This window comes from Gallinula chloropus (assembly GCF_964237585.1).
Source record: "Gallinula chloropus genome assembly, chromosome: 16".
Taxonomy (NCBI): domain Eukaryota; kingdom Metazoa; phylum Chordata; class Aves; order Gruiformes; family Rallidae; genus Gallinula; species Gallinula chloropus.
In genome coordinates this window covers 12,915,652-12,933,004 of record NC_140101.1, presented here as the reverse complement: position 1 = coordinate 12,933,004, position 17,353 = coordinate 12,915,652, and the positions used below count along the sequence as shown (strand labels likewise).

The 17,353-nt window shown below is 50.2% G+C and overlaps 1 protein-coding gene across 2 annotated transcripts in view; it reads left to right on the top strand.

Moving 5' to 3' along the window:
* RALY (RALY heterogeneous nuclear ribonucleoprotein) overlaps nucleotides 1-17,353 on the top strand; it is a 134,803-nt gene that overhangs the window by 46,852 nt on the left and 70,598 nt on the right. For both annotated transcript variants that reach the window (XM_084271771.1, XM_084271770.1), the window contains exon 2: nucleotides 7,657-7,747. The gene's annotated coding sequence lies outside the window, so the exon portion shown is untranslated. The remainder of the gene's footprint in view (nucleotides 1-7,656; nucleotides 7,748-17,353) is intronic.

Below are 17,353 nucleotides of genomic sequence, written 5' to 3'. Positions count from 1 at the left end.
TGCGGGGAGAAATGTGTATAAACCAATTATCTCCGCTGCTGAAGCTCTGACAGGCAGCTTCGGGTGTCCCTCTCCCTCCTGGCTGTGGGGGTCCTGGTGTGCTGTGCTCCAGCAGACACCTCTTGACCTGGGGGCTGAGCCCTGGTTAATGTTTTACAGACAGGAGGAACTGTCGTGGATGGGGATGTTGAAATGTTTTTCATTCTGTTTCCAAGCTGGGGTTGTGCCAGCCTCCTGGGGGTTGTGCAGAAGGGAGCTGAGCTGGGGTGCTCTGGGATGTCACGAGGCTGGCATGGGCATCTGCTTGCTCTGGGCACGGGCCCTGCCAGTGCTGGGCAGGTAATGGAGAGCAGAGTGGCTCGGGCTCGGCAGATACTCATGTTCATGTTGCAGACCAAGAGGGCAGCCTGTAGTCCCTAATTGAATTGAAACCAGAATGATGGTCCATGGACATCCATTCACCAGCGGTGGATTTCATTAGTCCAGATGACAAAACCAGCTGAGCGAGGAGGAGTTAACCCCCTCCTGCCCTGTCTCCTGCTGTGGACATCCCCTGAACCTGCAGTGTTGGGCATGGGTGGACATTTGTTGGAGCAGTTTGCACCCCACTGCCCTGGAGTAGCTGCCGACCTCAGCCACGGTGCAGAACACACCAGGGCTTGGGAAGTGCATACACCTGACACTTGTAGCAGGCCAGGTGTGTAGTGCAACACGCTGGCTTGAAGACTTCATCAGACAGCTTGGTGTGGAGCCTGGTGAAGTCCTGGGGCAGGAGGGATGATGCCCAAGCAGTCCCTTGCTTCAAGGGGAAACCCTGTGGGCCAAGCCTGGGAAAGCCCTGGTTGTTTCGGGGAGGGTGCTGGGCAGGTGCTGTTCCTTAGAAATACTTCTTGCCAACAACTGCTAGCGAGTGATGGGAGGAGATGCTGGAGCTGAGCATGGGATCATCACCTTGCTGCAGGTTCTTTGTTGATGTCTGCAGATGCTGAACTCATCAAGGTGTCACCTGTCCTCTGACACAGGCTACACTGCTGCCTGCCAGCCAAGAGACTGGTCGGTGCCCACCCAGCAGCTTCACAGCCCCCCTCAAATTTCAGCTCAAGCAGTTGGACTTCAGGGGGTTATTCAGCAAACAGACATCTCGAGTACAAAGCCCAGCCCTGGACACAGGGCATTGCAGTCACTCTTGGCTTCATTCCCCTAAAGCCAGCGGTGCAGCAAGGGAAAAAACCACCTAGTTCTGTTGTGAAAGGGCCCCTGTACCCACTGTGACAGATTATTCCCTAACCAGAAATTAATTTGTCTGCATGACAACTGTGGGAAGTGTTATTAGCCTCAGTTAGCAGAGGTGAGGTTGAGGCCCAGGGCTGGAGCTCAAGGTCACGAAGGGAGAGAAATGGCTCCTGAATCTCTCAAATTTCTGGCTGGAGCCATAAAGGCCAGTCCTGTCTGCTGCGCCTTCCCCAGCCCGCGGTCCCGCTGGCCACTAATTAGTTTTGTTGTCAGCATTTTCCTGGTGGGAGGAGGCAGCAAGGTGCCTCTGGATTAGCAAGGTTGTGAAAAATGGCTTTCCAACTGGCCTGGTGACCTTTTGACGGCAGGAGAGAATTTACAGGCAGGGCATGGAGACATCGTGATTTAAAATTAGAAGCGATGGAGAGCTCAATCTTTTAGCCCTTGAAGAGGAACAGGGAAGCTGACCTGTCCCTGATCCTGGCCTGGGCTGGGATGTGGTTTAGGGGTTTATATCTCCAGTACAGAAACTACTCTGGTTGTCTCACCTCGGGCAAGGTGTGTCTTGCCTCCAGCCACCCACAGCTCAGGGGGTGCAGGGCTGTGGGGGGAGCATGGAGATGGGGGTGAGCAGAACTGGTGCCCACACACTGTAGGCAGCATCTCTTCTGGAGAGCTGCTGTGCAGAGTTGGGCTCTGCTGGTTCAGTCCCTGGAAGTGTCTGATCCACTCAGCTGCTGAACAAACCCAGCTGGGGTTGGATGGGCAGATAAGCTCCTATTAGAGGGTCTGAATGTTGATTCACTGGGGAGAAAACTCATGAAATGGATGTGAGAGGATCCCTGGAAGACTAAATCCAAGCTGAATATTGCTTAAAATGAAAGGCTGTGAATTTGCATCAGAATATACAACGTCAGGCAGCTAATTAAGTGTAAGTGTATCAGTTAAACCGAGTTCCTCTCTCATGGGAAGGGCAGAAAAGGCACTTGTCAGAAAAACAGGCACTGTTTAAATCCAGGGTGTTACTGATAGCACCCAGCAAGGCACAAAGGGTAGGGACCTCTGCACTGGCTGATGTGTCACGGGTCTTTTTTTCAGGAGGAATGTACAGTCATGTCAGACAAAGCAGGAGCTGGCAGGAACTGAGCTGCTCTGTGTTTGTTTTGAAGTCAAACTGTGTGGTGTCTCCAGGTTCCCTGCCAGTCCCTCCTAGATGCCACACAGTGCCATCTGTGGTGGCACTCACCCAAACAGAGTTTGGAAGGGCCTGGACATGTGCTGAAACAGGCCACGTGGGAAGGCCATGCCAGAGAAGGTCTCAGCATGGAGGGATGCATGTGATGGGTCTGATTTTGGGCTTCCTCAGGTGGAAAAGTCTCAGTGATGGAAGCTGTTTTGGGAAGGCTTGAGCCAACTGAGCTGTCCTAAATCCTGTGAAGGCTCCCAGCAGCTCCAAAGATGAACCCCAGGTCTGCTCTTCCTTGTAACATGCAGTATAACCCATCCACAGAGCGCTTGGGTCTGCTCTGTGCAGGACAGCAGACACCCAAATATTAACTTGACAAAAGCGTTCCGTTGCTTTGTTCATCCTCGTGCTGGAGCATGGGTGCTGGGAAAGGGGCTGGGTGACCTAAAGGAAAGCAGAAACCACCTCCCACTCAACAACTCCCAGGGCAAACCTCAGCACGGTGAGGTCACCTCCATACTGATGCCTTCCCGTCTCACCCGCAAGCATCACACCCAGCTCGATGTCTTACGATAGCAAAGAGAGGAAGAAGCAGGAGCAGCTGATGCTCTTCCACTTGCCCATCCTCAATGCCAGCAGCATCCCTGCTCCCCATTTTGCAGGGACTCCTGCTGTGGCCACCCCCCCTTCCCAGCACATGATGCTGAAATTACCTTCTCTTCCTTTCACACCACTTGCCTTTGCACAGATGCTGTTTCTTCTCTCCCGATTCAAAAGGAATTTTTTTTCCTGAGAAGTTTGAGGGAACAAAGGAAGTAAAAAACCAAAGAGAAAAGGAGTTCTCACGTTGCACCATCTGATTCTTGCTGAGACATGCTACTGGTGTCAACCTTCCTTTACACTCATCCAGCGCTGGTGCCGTTTCACACCTGCTCCGTGCTTGTTTTGAAATGCCACCTAATTCTGATAGGCAGCCTAAAGAGGAAGTTTCATCCCCAATTAAATTGCATTTTCTGGCTTTTCATCTCCTGCCTCAGTTGAGGGGGAAACCCCTGGAGAGTGAGAGCTTGAAGTTTAATGAAGGAGGAGGTGCCTGCAAAATTAAAGGTGATCTTGTTTATTAGAAGAAAATCGGTGCTGACATACAGTGTTTGCAGAACGCTGGGCTGCTGTGGGGTGCCCTGGGGAGTGTTTCAGGTTACAGCAAATGCCAATGTAAGAATCTGAGGTCATCAGATGAGAGAGCAGCCAGTCCATGATAGCTGCTGTTGGGAAATGTGTGTAACCCCACTGCACTCCTCCTCTGAGACCTCGGCAGATCCCACTGCCAGCACGATGGCTCCTGTTTGGCACGTGGGAGAATGGCACCAGTGGTGCTGGGACATCCCTGTGGGCTGCTGGGCAAGCAAGAAGGGCACGCCTCGTGCTTTCTAGGGGTAATGGGCAGCTTCTTTTCTATGGTCTGTGGGGACAGGACAAGGGGAGATGGCCTCAAGTTGGAGCACAGGGAGTTCCACACCAATCTGGGGAAGAACTTCTTCCCTGTGAGGGTGAGGGAGCCCTGGGACAGGCTGACCAGGGGGGTGTGGGGTCTCCATCTCTGGAGAGATTCCAGCCCTGTCTGGACACCGACCTGTGTGACCTGTCCTAGGGACCCTGCTTTGGCAGGGGGTTGGAACTGATGAGCTCTGGAGGTCCCTTCCAACCCCTACAGTTTTGTGATTCTGTGATTTCTACAAAATGTGTTAGAAACCCCCCTCAGACATCGGCAGTTAGTGAGGGGTACAGAACTGTGGCTTTGGGGAAATTAGAAGGTGTTTTCATCGGGGTCCCTGTCCCTGCATGAGGTGGGGGTGCAGGGGTGGTGCTGGGCTGACGTTCAGCCTACTCTGAGCCCTGCGGGACTGCGAGCACCACGTACCAACCCCTCTGCTTCGCTGGTCAAGTTCCTTCGCTGCTTCATCAAAATTCAGCCCATTGTGTTGAGTCCCCTGCCCTGAGGACAAGTCTTGGGTTTTTAAGGGTCTATGATATATCTTAGTCAGTATCTACACTATTTCATCCTTTTTCCCTTCCCCCGACTTGCTCTGAATGCCATCCAGCCCCCGTGATTTATTACCCTTCAACGTGCTTCGCTTTTTGTGGGAGAATTTATATTTAATTTTTATGCCCGTTATCATTCAGGGAGAGAAGGGAAATGTTTTGGGAGCCCTGAGTGAAAATAAACCAGTTTTAGTGCAGTTACTTTGTTTGAAAGGTGGTGGTGTGTTTTGGCAGGGTACCTGCCTCCTTCCTCCTTCACTTCTGCTTTGTGGGTTGGAGTAATTCTAGAAGAATCACCGGATGGTGCACTCGACTGATTGACTCCAGCCTGAGTCCTGCTGCACTGAATTCATTAGGACTTGGTATAAGGGCAGGTCTTTCATGTAGCTGTATGGGTGGGAAAAGAGATTATGGAGCAGCAAATGTGGAGTTCCTTCTCTTAGATCCCTTGATCTTGCTGGTGGTGAGTTTTTTCTCTGCCACCTTCCATACAGCTTCCAACTTCAGGCTTTCAGTCAGCTTTGTAGACCTCATCTGGGTGTAAGTTAAAATCCTAAGGGACACAAGGAGATGCAGTAATTTGGCCCTCGGTCTCAGAGATGCATCAGTGTACAGTGGAGACAAGACCAGAACTCAGAGCTTCTGACACTCTCTGGCACACCCTGTCCCTCTGCCTCTTACGCTTCCCTTCCCCTCACACTCTTTTGAGTTGTTCTTATCAACAGAAGGCTTTACTGTTCATAGAACCATGGAATTATTTGGAATGGAAGGGCCCTCACAGCCCCCGCAGTGCCACTCCTGCTATGGGCAGGGACACCACCCACCAGCCCAGGGTGCACAAAGCCCCATCCAACCTGGCCTTGAACCCTGCCAGGGATCCAGGGGCAGCCCCAGCTTCTCTGAGCACCCTGGGCCAGGGCGTCCCTACGCTCATGGTGAAGAACTACCCCTGTAGTGAAGAAAAGACAAGCACTTTTGCCACAGTTGAAGCATCTGAGCGAGTTTGGGAGGAGGATAGGGAAGGTATTCAGAACTTCCTACAGGTCTCGAGTAAAACTTTTGTTGCTTCTTCCTCACTGCAGTTTGACTCTGTAATTCTCTGCCTGCCCTGTTCTGTCCAAGTGTAGGGACCTTCAGGGCTCTGGCAGGTACAATCAGAGGAGACCAGGAGCCATTTGCTTGTCCGCATCTTTAATATCTCAGGTGGTTTTTGATGTTCTGGGCCCTGCTCAGACCTGGTTTGAGGTCTGAGTTTCTCTTACTCTCTCCCCTCTTGTGCATCTCCTGCTTGAAGTCCCCATGGCATAGCTACAGTCACTGTTGATTCCAGCACTTCACAGATTCAGTTAAACTTCTGTGAGTGCTCCCAGATCTCTGTAAAGGCTCAATAAACTTGAATGATGAGTCTACTGATATGGATGGAGGCTGAAGAAACATCACTGGGAAGTTCAGCATCTTGAATGCTTTGTTGGGTTCTCAGATGATGGGAAGCGTGGCCAGGTGGCAGCAGCCTCTGCTTTTAGCCCTTGTCACTGTGGTGGCCTTTTCATGCAGAGAGCTGAACCCCTGTGCAGAGGGATTATCCCTTTGGGATGCTGCCAGAGCGTGCAGAGACTCCTGTCATCTCTGATCAGCTCATTAGATGCCTGTGTCCTCATTGTGGGCTGGAGCCCAGTGCTTCATTTCTCTGCCTCTTTGGTGCTTTCTCAGTTTCAATTGAAAACTTCATTCCAGTTTGACCTTGTGGTGTAACTGAGGCTGGATTGAGTCTCCAATTGCAGGCAGGCTTGGTGGGTCCCACTCACCCCAAAGTTTGATGACTGGCAGGAGCTTTGTCTGCTCCTCCTGCCCTCCCCAGGGGATCGAGCAACCCACGTGTCTGAGTGCTTCACAGAGCAGGGTGGAAAATGTTTTGGTCTTTCTATAAAAGCCATGATTACTAAGGAAACATTGCTAGGAAGGCAGGAGGTGAGAATCCATCCCTGGTTTGGGGAGGGTGGAGAAAGCAGAGCAGGAATCTCAGGATGATCTATTGCCTCTGTTGTAGGTACAGCCCAAGAAGGCTGATCTGAAGGAACAGGTTTAAATCACCAGATCTTGTTAACTGCTTCGGCACTGGGATTGGGAGTGTGAAGGCTTGGATCCAGTTCCCATCAGCTCTGAGAGCTTGGAAGGACTTTCTGAGTCCTTGTCCTGGAGCCTGGTGCTGGAGAGCACAAAGCACAGAGTTACATCCCATCCCTTCAACCACAGCTCCCAGGTCCGTGCCCAGAGTGCTGGGACCAGGGGAAGATTCAAGCTGCATTTAGTTGCAGAGAGGGGAGGATTTACAGGGACCAAGGGACCACCTCTGTGCATTAGCCCAGTTCTTAAGGGATGTACAGCTGTGCTCAGCAGCTTTCCCTGGGAGGAGGATCGAGTGCCAGCCTGGCTGTGGGCAGAGCTGCACCAGGAGCCTGCTCAGTGGGCAGGAAAAATGCCATAGAAAGTCCTGTAGCTCCCACTTCAAACTGTAATATCTTGGCTGCATTTATACCTGAGCAGGTCCCTCCAGGAGATGCTGTGCACAGTCCAAACAGGTGTCTCAGCCCACACCAGGGAAGGGAAAGCTTGGGGGTCAGGGAGGGTGTGTGTGCAGAGTCCCTGACTTGAAGTAGAACATTTCAGTTCCATCAGCAAAACGTTTCAGGTGAAGTCAGCCTGACCCAAAGCAAAATCTTTTGTTTCAAAACACATTTTCAAAACACAAATGCAATTTAAACCCATGCAAAGCTTTCTGTGTTACTGTAGGGTGTTTCAGGTTGAGGAAACACTGTTTCCCCTTAACAAATCCTCACCATCCTGACCAAAATTTCCTGCCTGCCTCTATCAGCTGGTTGCCTTGTTCTCTGTAAGCATTAGGGCAATGTAGCAGTCCTTGAGGGACTTCTCCTGCCCGAGACAGTCCGAACCACCTCCCAGCAGCTATCCCAAATATTCCACCCTGCAAACACACCTGACTCTGCTCCCATTTGAGCTCCTTGCTAAGCAGCTCAGAGTCTCAGCTCAGAAAGTCCTGGGTCTGATCCTTGCAGACAACCAGCCAGCGGCTTTTCTTTCCAGTGCAGCATACCCTTCTCTGCTGAGGGTTAGAAAGTACTCCATTATCTGCTTACCACAGCTAAGCAAAAAACCCTGTGTCCTGATTCTTGCAGGGTGAAGCTGAGACCATAGAGGGGTGTTGTGCCTGCTCCCAGACCAGTGACGGGAAGGACTGACAAACCCCAAGTGCCCACACCAGTTCCGGTAAGTAACTGGGTCCTGAGGAGTGGTGGGAGGGATCCCTGCAGTTTCCAGTGGCTGGACTGGGCTGGGCAGGACTCGGAACTGAGATCTGACCTGGCCTCAGATGCTTGGTTGTATGAACGGGCTTCATTCTGTGTCTGGGCTGAAGGTTTTCTCTTTGTCCTCCCCCTTGCCTGTGCAAGCATTCGGGGAGTCAGAGGTTGGTGGATGTGCTGAGAATCTGCCATTCCCTCTTGTGCTGCTGGGGATAGAAGCAGGATTGCTTTAATGACACCCTGGGGTCAGGGTGGGATGGTTTCGGACACAGGGGCCTTGTGGAACATTGGAATTTCTGATGGATTGCTCATGTGTCTTCTGAAAGTTATGTTTGTGGTTCCTTGTGAGGGAAGTGACTATAAGCATGACTTCTGGGTAGTGTCGAGGTGGATGCTGTTCTTGACTTTCCTGGTGCACACCCCAGAGCAAACAGAAGCTGGGGAGAAGTGCTGAACATGGGATCATTGTGCTTGGGACAGGCACGTGTCTTGCAGAGCTGGTGTTGGGGTGAAGAACGGTGCTCAGAGTTTGATCAAACCCTGGCACTGCTCCTGCACAAGGCAAGCAGAGCATCCTCCTGAAAATGGGCTTGGAGAAAGCGTGTGCTTGGTATTTCAGCAGCAGCAAATCAGGGCAGAGGAGTCCCCTCATCCCCCAGAGGTACAGCAGTCTCCTCAGGCCACAGTTCGGAAAAACAGCCAACTCCAAAGTCCCAACAGAGACAGGATTGTCAGAACATGAGCTGCAGTGTCCCCCAGACCCACCTTAGCCAGGCTAGGCTGAGCTGAAAGCACCTCTTTGAAGTTGTGTGGAGGGATGGGAGAGGGTTTAGGGATCAGAACCAGTGACAGCATGACAGCATGACTGGGAAATGCTGGTCCAGGAAAGCACTGTGGCTATTAGAAACTTGCTGTGGTCCCTGAGCAGGAAAGTGAAGGCAGACCTGAGCTGTGAGGTCTCTTCCTGGCTTTGGGCGGGGGTCAGAGCAGAGAAATGGGATGCTCAGTGAATAAATCCTGGAGTTTGCTTCAGCAGAGGGTGAGTGAAGATTTCAGGATGTAGTCATACTGTGCACAGTTCACAAGGATGGAGTGTGGTATTTCCCACAGTGGACTTTCCCCTCCAGCCGCCAGACAGGTGGATAAAAAGCAGGTCCTCAGTTGCCAGTTCAGCAAGGTCTGCAGCCCTGGTTTAACTCATTTGTTTTAACTGGTGCTGTGGTTGGGTTTTTCCTTGGAATTTACGTGGGAGAGAGACAATACCAACTCTTACCATACATGCAGGAGCTCTGCTCTTGCTTGGTGGACCCCAGGAGATGCCACGTAGGGTAAATAAGGATCCAAGAGTTTTATGCTTCTTCCTTTATCTGGAAATCTAATCCAGGAAACTCTTAAGTAGCAGAGGAGCAAAGATCCACCTGCACTTTTTCAAACCAAAACCAGGCAGTTGGAGGAGAAAGGGAATATGGGTTTGCTTCTGATTTGCCTAAAACCATTTTCTGCTTCTAGCTGAATATACCTTTGCTTGGTGCTAGTGAGAATATCCAGACACAAAGTAGGACTAAAAAATTCTGACATGCAGATATGTTAAACAAATGAGCTGGCTAAAAACCCTTTTCTGCATGAATAAGAGAACTACTGTGCCCTAATTCCATAGACCAGGATTTAACTCAGCAAATGAAATTAGGGGATTCAGCAGCATTGAAGAAATACCTTATTTATTTATTTATTTATTTATTAAAATATTCAAGGCTTTTAAAAGAAAACACTGCTGGAAAGTTTTTGGAAGTTTTGTTTTGGCTATTGGCCATACTAAAGCAGGGAGCCTTCTTTTTGTGCAGAGTAGTTACTGTAAGGGAAGGAAAGTGTCTTTTATCCTGGACACTGAGACTGCAGGGCTTGAACTGCAGCACCTCCTTCCATCCACCAGTTCTTCGCCTTCACGGGACTTCTTGAACTCCTGAAAACTGCTGGCTGATTATTCGCCTTTCTCATTTCTCACTTCTCCCTCCAGTTATTGGGAGTGCACAGAATCAAGGTTGATTCCAGAGGGAGCTGTGAAACTACCTATTTCTGAGGGGGGGAATGCAGAAAAAAGCTGTGAAAATATCTGTCATTCAGGCAATTGGAGAAGAGCATTGAGAGTAACTCTGGAGAGCAAGGATGAGAATGCCCCTTACTCTGGCAGTGCAGGGAGGGTTGCAGAAATACCTGTCATTGAGTCCACTGCAGGGTTGGAAGTGTCCGGTAGGGAGAGGACACAGACCACCCTGAGGTAGCTCAATAAAAACTGGATGGATGAAATTTTCTGTCTCTCATTTAGGAAAGAAACCAGCATGGAAGAGCCATCACAGTGTCTAATCACAGATAAATCCAGACCGTAATCACTTGCTCAGGTCATTTATCAGCTCCGGCAGTTCCTGTCCCTCCAGGATTAGGATGGCACTTGGTAGCCCTTTAAGCTACGATCTGGTAGTGACCTTCTTAGCACCCCGTGGGCCAAGGAAGGAAGCGATGTAACAGGCTTCTTAATTTAGAAAAGGCGATGTGGGTCAGGAGGAGGTCGCAGGTATCGGTGCCCAGCGCGGATGCCGGTAGGTGCGGGCTCTGCTTAAGGGCTGCAGTGTCCGGTGCAGAGGAGGTGGTGGGATGAGAATGGAGCCTCCACAAGGTTGGTGATCAAGTCTAAAAAAACCTAATGGGAGGACAGTGTCACTGCTGTGACCAAGATACCTTTGTCAGGGAAATGAATGGGCAGTGGGATCACGGATGTACCTCACCACGAAGTTGTGTCTCGTCCCAGGGGCTCTAAAGATGTCAGGAACCATCAGAAAACAACTTGCAGGAGCAGCACTGGTGTGTAAAGCCATGTGAGGAGCAGGGATCAGCTCCTGGTGGCTGCTGGCTCTGCACTCTCAAGGCTCGCTTTGCCACTGCAGCGTTTTGGCAGGAGGGTGCAGCTGTAGGTGCCTGGCACGATCAGGCTTCGCCCTTTCGGGCTTGTTTTAGTTTTCTCTTTAATTTGTGGGCAGTCAGAGGGCAGGATTTCTGCAGTGTCAATTCTCTGCAGTTCTTTATTCCTCTTCCATATTTGGTGAGGGTGTGCTGGGAAGCCCATCTCAGCAGCAACATCCTTCCCCAGCGCAGGGATTGCTGCAGGTGCTGAGGGGTTTGGAGCAGGGTGCTGGGCACTCCACGTTCTGAGCCCTGCTACCAGCCCTGACCATCATGCAGTAAAGGTCAGTTGTCCCCAGTGACTCATGTGCTTTTGAAAACCTCTCAGGAAAGGAGAAGGAACCCAAAGAATTGGTATACTCAGACAGTTCCCACAGGGTAGCACAAAACACGAGTGACTTTGTTTAGTGATAAAAGGGAGAAGAAGCTTCAGACCTGTCTCCCTGTCTCCTTCAGAGCATGGTCCTAGCAGTGACGGTGACTGACAGTGACTGAAGCTGCGGGATGATGCCCACTCATACCATCACCTCTGCAGATGGAGCATTGGACACGGGTGCTGTTGCTTTCAGCCCGCTTTGGCCATCGGTTACGATGCAAAATGTTGAGTCAAAATAGTCCTGTGTAAAATGCGGGAGGAAAGAGACCCCTTGTAGGCAAACTAAGAACTGGAGGAAGGGAGAACTGGTTAAATAGCTGCCCAGAAAGTGGACCCAGGGTCTATCATATCCATGCTGTCTCCTTGTAGACCCAGAAAATGAAAGACCACCATGAGGATAAGAAGATACACATGCTCCCAACATGCTCCTGCAATGGGACCCTTGAGACCACCCAGAGAGGACAAATCTTTCTTGACCCTTTCTGCCAAAGTCCTGGGACTCATGGTGCCTCTTTTTCTTTTGCTGTGGACTCAGTGTGGTCAGATCCCTGAGGAAATAGGCAGAGCCCATCTAGGGAATGCTGGGTGAGAGGAAGCCCTAGTCCATGACTGCTCTCTGCAGGGAAGAGGATGAGCTCAGGGCTGGCAAAGCCGTGCTTTTGGCACTGCTGTTTGGGGTGAAAACAGCATTTCAGGGGTTGTTTGGATTGAAGGTGATCAGGAGTCACGTAGCAGTTGAGAGCACAAGGAGAGCAGTCTGCAGGCTCGGATCCTGGTGTTGGCCAGTTCCAGAGTTCTCGGTGATGGCGCCGTGCCCTCCCCTTGCCCCCACACGCATCCTGCCTATGCGGAGCTGGGCTGGGCTGGCACTGAGTGGGATCCCAAGCAGCTCCAATGTCGGATCAGGTTATCCAGCGAGAGCCAAGTGCTGACACGCTGAGCTGCCTCTCTTCACGCTGGAGCCTCACAGAGGTTCTTTGAGAAGCTGTTTCCTCATTTCTGCCCATGCCAGACTTGCATGGAAGATGAGATCTTAATTAACCCTTTATAAGCAGCCTCATTGCTCTGTCCCTGGGGTTACCTATGCTTTTAAATAAGTGAATTAGTTGTGTGAAGCTCTCAACTGTGCTGCCAGGGCCGCAGGGAAGCTCTGTGGTGGTTCCAGATGCTGGGTGGGGACCTCATGAATGGCCATAGCCTGCAGCTCTACCTGGGGGGACCTTTGGGCTCTGGACCTTCCAGCCAGGGGTGCAGTCTGCAAGCAGAAGGTTATGTAGCTCGGTCATTTCTTGGTATGCCAGAAGAGCAGGTCATCTGGTGTTATTTACAGGCAGACATGATCCAGTGGATTGTATGGTGTCTAGTTTGAGATTTTAAACCTTGATAAACCAAAATAACCCCTCAAGCATATGTCTCATTTTAAACCTATAAATTCAGTCAGAAGTCTGTCACTCAAAGGAAGCCATGGGTTAATAATGCCTGCCCGAGTCAACAGGTAATCTCTAGAGCTGAGCTGGCTTCCTGTGATCAACCAACCATTTTGATTCTTGTAAGAGCTGAGCAAGCAATTTACAGTGAATACTGTGTCTGAGAAATCTTGATCTTACCAAAGTAACATGTCAGTTTAAAGGACCTGATTTGGGTGGTTTTGGTTGGCTTTTTTTTTTAATTTCTGGATTTGCTTTCTGAAATCCTCAGAAATTTCTGAAATCCTCCTTTGCTTTCTGAATTCTCAGAGCTCCTCAAGACTTGAAGGTTAATTCAGATTAATATAGTGCATGAATGGAAAATATAAAATCTTTGCCCAAATAATTCCTTGTGTAAGCACCAGCTGACAGATCACATGAGTCACTGCTTCTGCTGTGGTTGAAGATAATGCCTGTGCTCAAACTTTGGGTGAAAACTTTTGCAGAATGAAACCTTGCTCCAGAGGGAACACCAGAGCTGCCCCAGGTGCTAGTGGTCTACCAAAGGCATCCCCTAGCTGTATGTCTGTCTTCATGGAATGGGATCCCAGCTGGAGACAATCTGTGAGGAACCCAGAGGGTGATCACAGACTGGGAGTGGGGTGGCTTGTACTTGTTGACACCTTAATGCCTTGGAGAAACAAGCTGATGGCCAGAAGGACTGTGGATGGGCTCTTCACGCTTGTTTCTGAACCACCAGGTCCTCATCATCTTGGCTTGTTTTTACCCATCACCTGCAAGGTGTTCCCTGCCTCTCTTGTCAGGAACCAGTTGCTGCCCACTGGAGGATTATTGCACATTATGGAGAGAAAGGCCAGGGACAGGGTTTAGTGATAGATGAAACCAGGTTAAAGGGTCTGCCTCAGGGTTCAAGTTCTCCATAATTTTCTCCGGTTCCTGGCCAGTGAGCTGGGCTTCAGCCATCAGAGTTGTCTTGTCAGTGTTGAGAACCTGGGCATGAATTTCTCAATTCTTAGCCTCCAAAAGGGAATAGTCCTTCTGCTCCAGCTTGAACTGGTGTTATGACCATGAAAACATTACTCCATGAGACGTTCAGACACTGAGGACAGGAGACACCTCAGTGCTGCTCGCTCATTGTGTCCTCTCCTAACCAGAGGCAGCTTTCTGGTGAGTACTGGAGCTGGAAAGTAAGTCAGAAGGCAGAAGTCAAGGAGATGTCTCAGAGTGAAAATACGAAAATAGAACTCTCTTAACACATCTTTTCTCAGCTTCCCTTTGCAAGGCTGTACCGGCGCGTGCTTGATGGGATGTGATGGCTCTGACCTTGTCAGATGCATCAAATATGACATGTGAGCATGGATATTTTTTTTTTTAAGGAGAGAAATAAGGGCTAGCAAGAAATAGAGAAAAGACAAACAGACAGATGGCCGCATTCCTTCATCAATAAAACACCAGACCTGAGATTGATTTCCAGCTTGGCTTGAATTGATGATTACAGGAAATGAGCCAAAAAAGTGGTTTATTTTACTGCACCCCTTCTGTAGCATTTCATTATCATATGTGTTTCTCCTGGGAGGCACTGACCTTTTGCAGGCTGCAGCTCGACCCAAAGAGACAGCACTAACGTAAGGGACCTTGTGATGCCTGGAGAATTTGGGCTGGGTCTCTTTCCCTGGGTGCTGTGACATCCAGAGGATGTGGGATGCCACGTGCCCTGTGTTTGCACTGAGCTCTGGGAGGGGCTGGAGGGCAAATCCTATGAGGAGAGGCTGAGGGAGCTGGGGGTGTTCAGCCTGGAGAAGAGGAGGCTGAGGGGAGACCTTATCACTGCCTACAACTACCTGAAGGGAGGGTGCAGAGAGGTGGGTGATGGTCTCTTCAGCCAGGGGACAGGAGATGGGACAAGGGGAAATGGTACTAAGCTGTGCCAGGCCAGGGTCAGGTCAGATGTCAGAGAAAAGTTCTGAAAGTGTTGTCAAGTCTTGGAAGGGGTTGAGTCACCATCCCTGGGTGTGTTTAACAGATGGGATATGGTTTAGCACAGGACAGGAACGGTTGGACTTGATGATCTTAGAGGTCTTTTCCAACCTGGTGACTCTGTGATTCTGTGAGGTATGGGGTTTCTTCTAAAATCATAGAATCATAGATTTATTTTTTTCCCTTCTAAAGTCCTGGCTTTTTTGTTTTCTTCCTGAGGGTGGAGATTCAACTGAAAAGAACAGGATGAGATGGTCAGCAAGGGTGACCTTGGGATGTGCTGGGCAAGCCTGGAGGACTGATTTGGGTCCTTGGCTGTCCTGTGGTAGACAGCTCTGCAGGGACTGTCCCACCCCTTCACAGGAGAAGCACAAACAGGGTCTGTGCCTTGGTCTTCTGCTTGCCCATCCTTTCCTGCATGCTAAGAGAGAGCCTTGCAAACCCTGCGTTGTGCCTCTGCATCTTTCCCTAAAAGCTTCATCGAGGAGCCAGGTCGTGGTACCTATGCCCTGGTGACCTCCTGTGGGTTATCTCCTGCTCCTCCACCTCATCTCCCTTGCCTTGCTGTGTCCCATTTTGCCCATGGGCTGTGATTGCAGAATGAACAAGTGTGTGGGTTGCATCAAGCACAGAACTGAACTGGGCTTGTCTCCATGTCATAGCCAGGAGCCACACAGCATCAGGAGAGCTTGGGTGACAGAGGGTTGGTGGTGGCCATGGAGTGGGCATATGTCTTTTAGTGGAATTTTGTCCAGTACAGCTCAAGCCAGGAAATGCCAAAGATTTGGGATGAAACCTCTTGAAAGAGAGACTCTGGCTCCACTGGGGCTGTGTGCTGTCAGCAGCAGCCTCGGGGCTCTCTGAAGCTGGATGAATTGAGGGTGTCCTTAATGCCTTACTATTCAACAATGACTCTTTGTAGTTAGGAGGTTTAGTAATTACAGGAATTAGTGGTTTTAAGGAAAAGCTTCAAATGTGGTTGTATCTAGAGGAGTAACTGGAGAAGGGAATGTTGTCCTGCTTGGCTGATCAGCCTCCTTCATGACTTTGGGGGCATGAAACCTCCTGTAATACAGATTTAGGAGAAGCACTTGAGGTGGTGGAAGAGCCTGAAGAGCCTGTCTTACAACAGCCAAACTAGTTAAGGCTTACTGGGTAAGCTGCAGCGTGTGCTGACCCCCAGCCTGCGCTGGCTGTGCACACCATGGGGATGATTTAAACCACCGTGAAATCGGTTGCCGGCTGATGGGCTGTAAGCGACACCCTGGTGTGGTGAACATCACCCTGCAGTAACCCGAGGGCTCTCAGTCAGCTCCCCCTGCCTTTGTATAAAAGAATAAGGCAGCTTTTATCCTTGTGTGCAATGAGATTCCCTTTGAATCTTAGCAGCAAAGCTGGAGGGAGAGCTACAAGAGGTGGGAAATGACCCCAGGGCCTGTGTGTGCCAGATGAGTTTGTGAATTTGAAGAAACAATACAAAATAGTACATAATAATACAAATAATATGTCACACAATATTACATAATGATACAAAATAAGGACACCACAGTGGAGATGCAGAGCAGGGTCTCAGCTCTGGATCCAGCGCAGGCTCCCTGTGACCAGATCCCTGCAGCACCCAGCTCTGCACCGTGCTGAACTCAAACTGATATTTTGTTGGGCAGAGCCCTATTGCCTCAGGTGTCCCAGGTCTGGCATGTTAAAGAGGAGTGGAAATACACCCTTTTCCTTGTCAGTTTGTATTACAACTTCCCTGACACATCCTCTGCTTCCTGTTGGGTAGGGTATGATGAACTGTCACTTCGCTGCCTACAGTCTGGATCTGAGAGAAGTCAGAGGACAGTTTGTTAGGGCAGAGAGGGGTTAGGGAGCCCATTTACCTTTCTCTGGTGGTGTTAATCACCTGTGACTTCTTATCCACTTCCCTCACAAGCCTTCCCTGGAGTGCCTGCTCAGTGGCCACTGACACCTACTAAAGTCCTTGACTTGTCTTCTGGGCCAGCCGGCTCAGCCCCTGGTGATGCTCTGACTCTACTCCCTGCCCACCTTTGGCTGCCACTGTCAGTCTTGCTTGTACCCCTCCTGGTATGTCTAAAAAGTTCTGCTTTTTTCCTTTTTTGGGTTTGGGTTTTTTTTTTTTTCATTTGCTTGTCAGAGCTTTGAGTGCCTTTAGTATTTCTTCTTTCCTCCTCTGGCATAGGTACCTTTTGCTTATAATCCTCTTAGCTGTCTCTGAGCGCCGAGGCAGGCTGTTCATTTCAAAGAGTGCTGCTCTGAAGGCAGGTGTGATCCAGACATGTCCGATTCTTTCTTTTCCCTTCTGATTTGAAGGGCCTGAAAATATTCGTGTCATCATTTCCCACACACATGCCCCAAACACTCTTTGGCTCTTCTTCTGCAAACTGCATCTCTTCTTAATGAGAAATCCTCCAAAAGCACCCTGTGCACTATAGCAGCAGTTAACAGCCCGCTAAGGAAATACTGGCCTAGGGAGCTTTGCAGAGATGGGCAGTAGCAGCTCATGAAGCTCATCGCTGGATGTGAAAACCAGAGGCAGCTTTTGGGCAGCCCTATAAGTACACCAGCATCCTGGGATAGAAAGACAGACAGAGACAGGACTGCCAGCTGCTCCCATCCAGGCTGCCTGAGTCCTGACCACCAGAGAGACAAGAATGAGACCTGACCTAGAAACAGAAAACCTGTCAGTGCAAAAACAGTGGTGCTGGGACACTCCATCCTGCTCTGCACAGAGCCAGTGGCCTGCACACAGCTGTAAGCCCTTTGAAATCCCCCACACCCCCAGCCCATGACTGATGGCTGCCTCCCTGGTGATGCC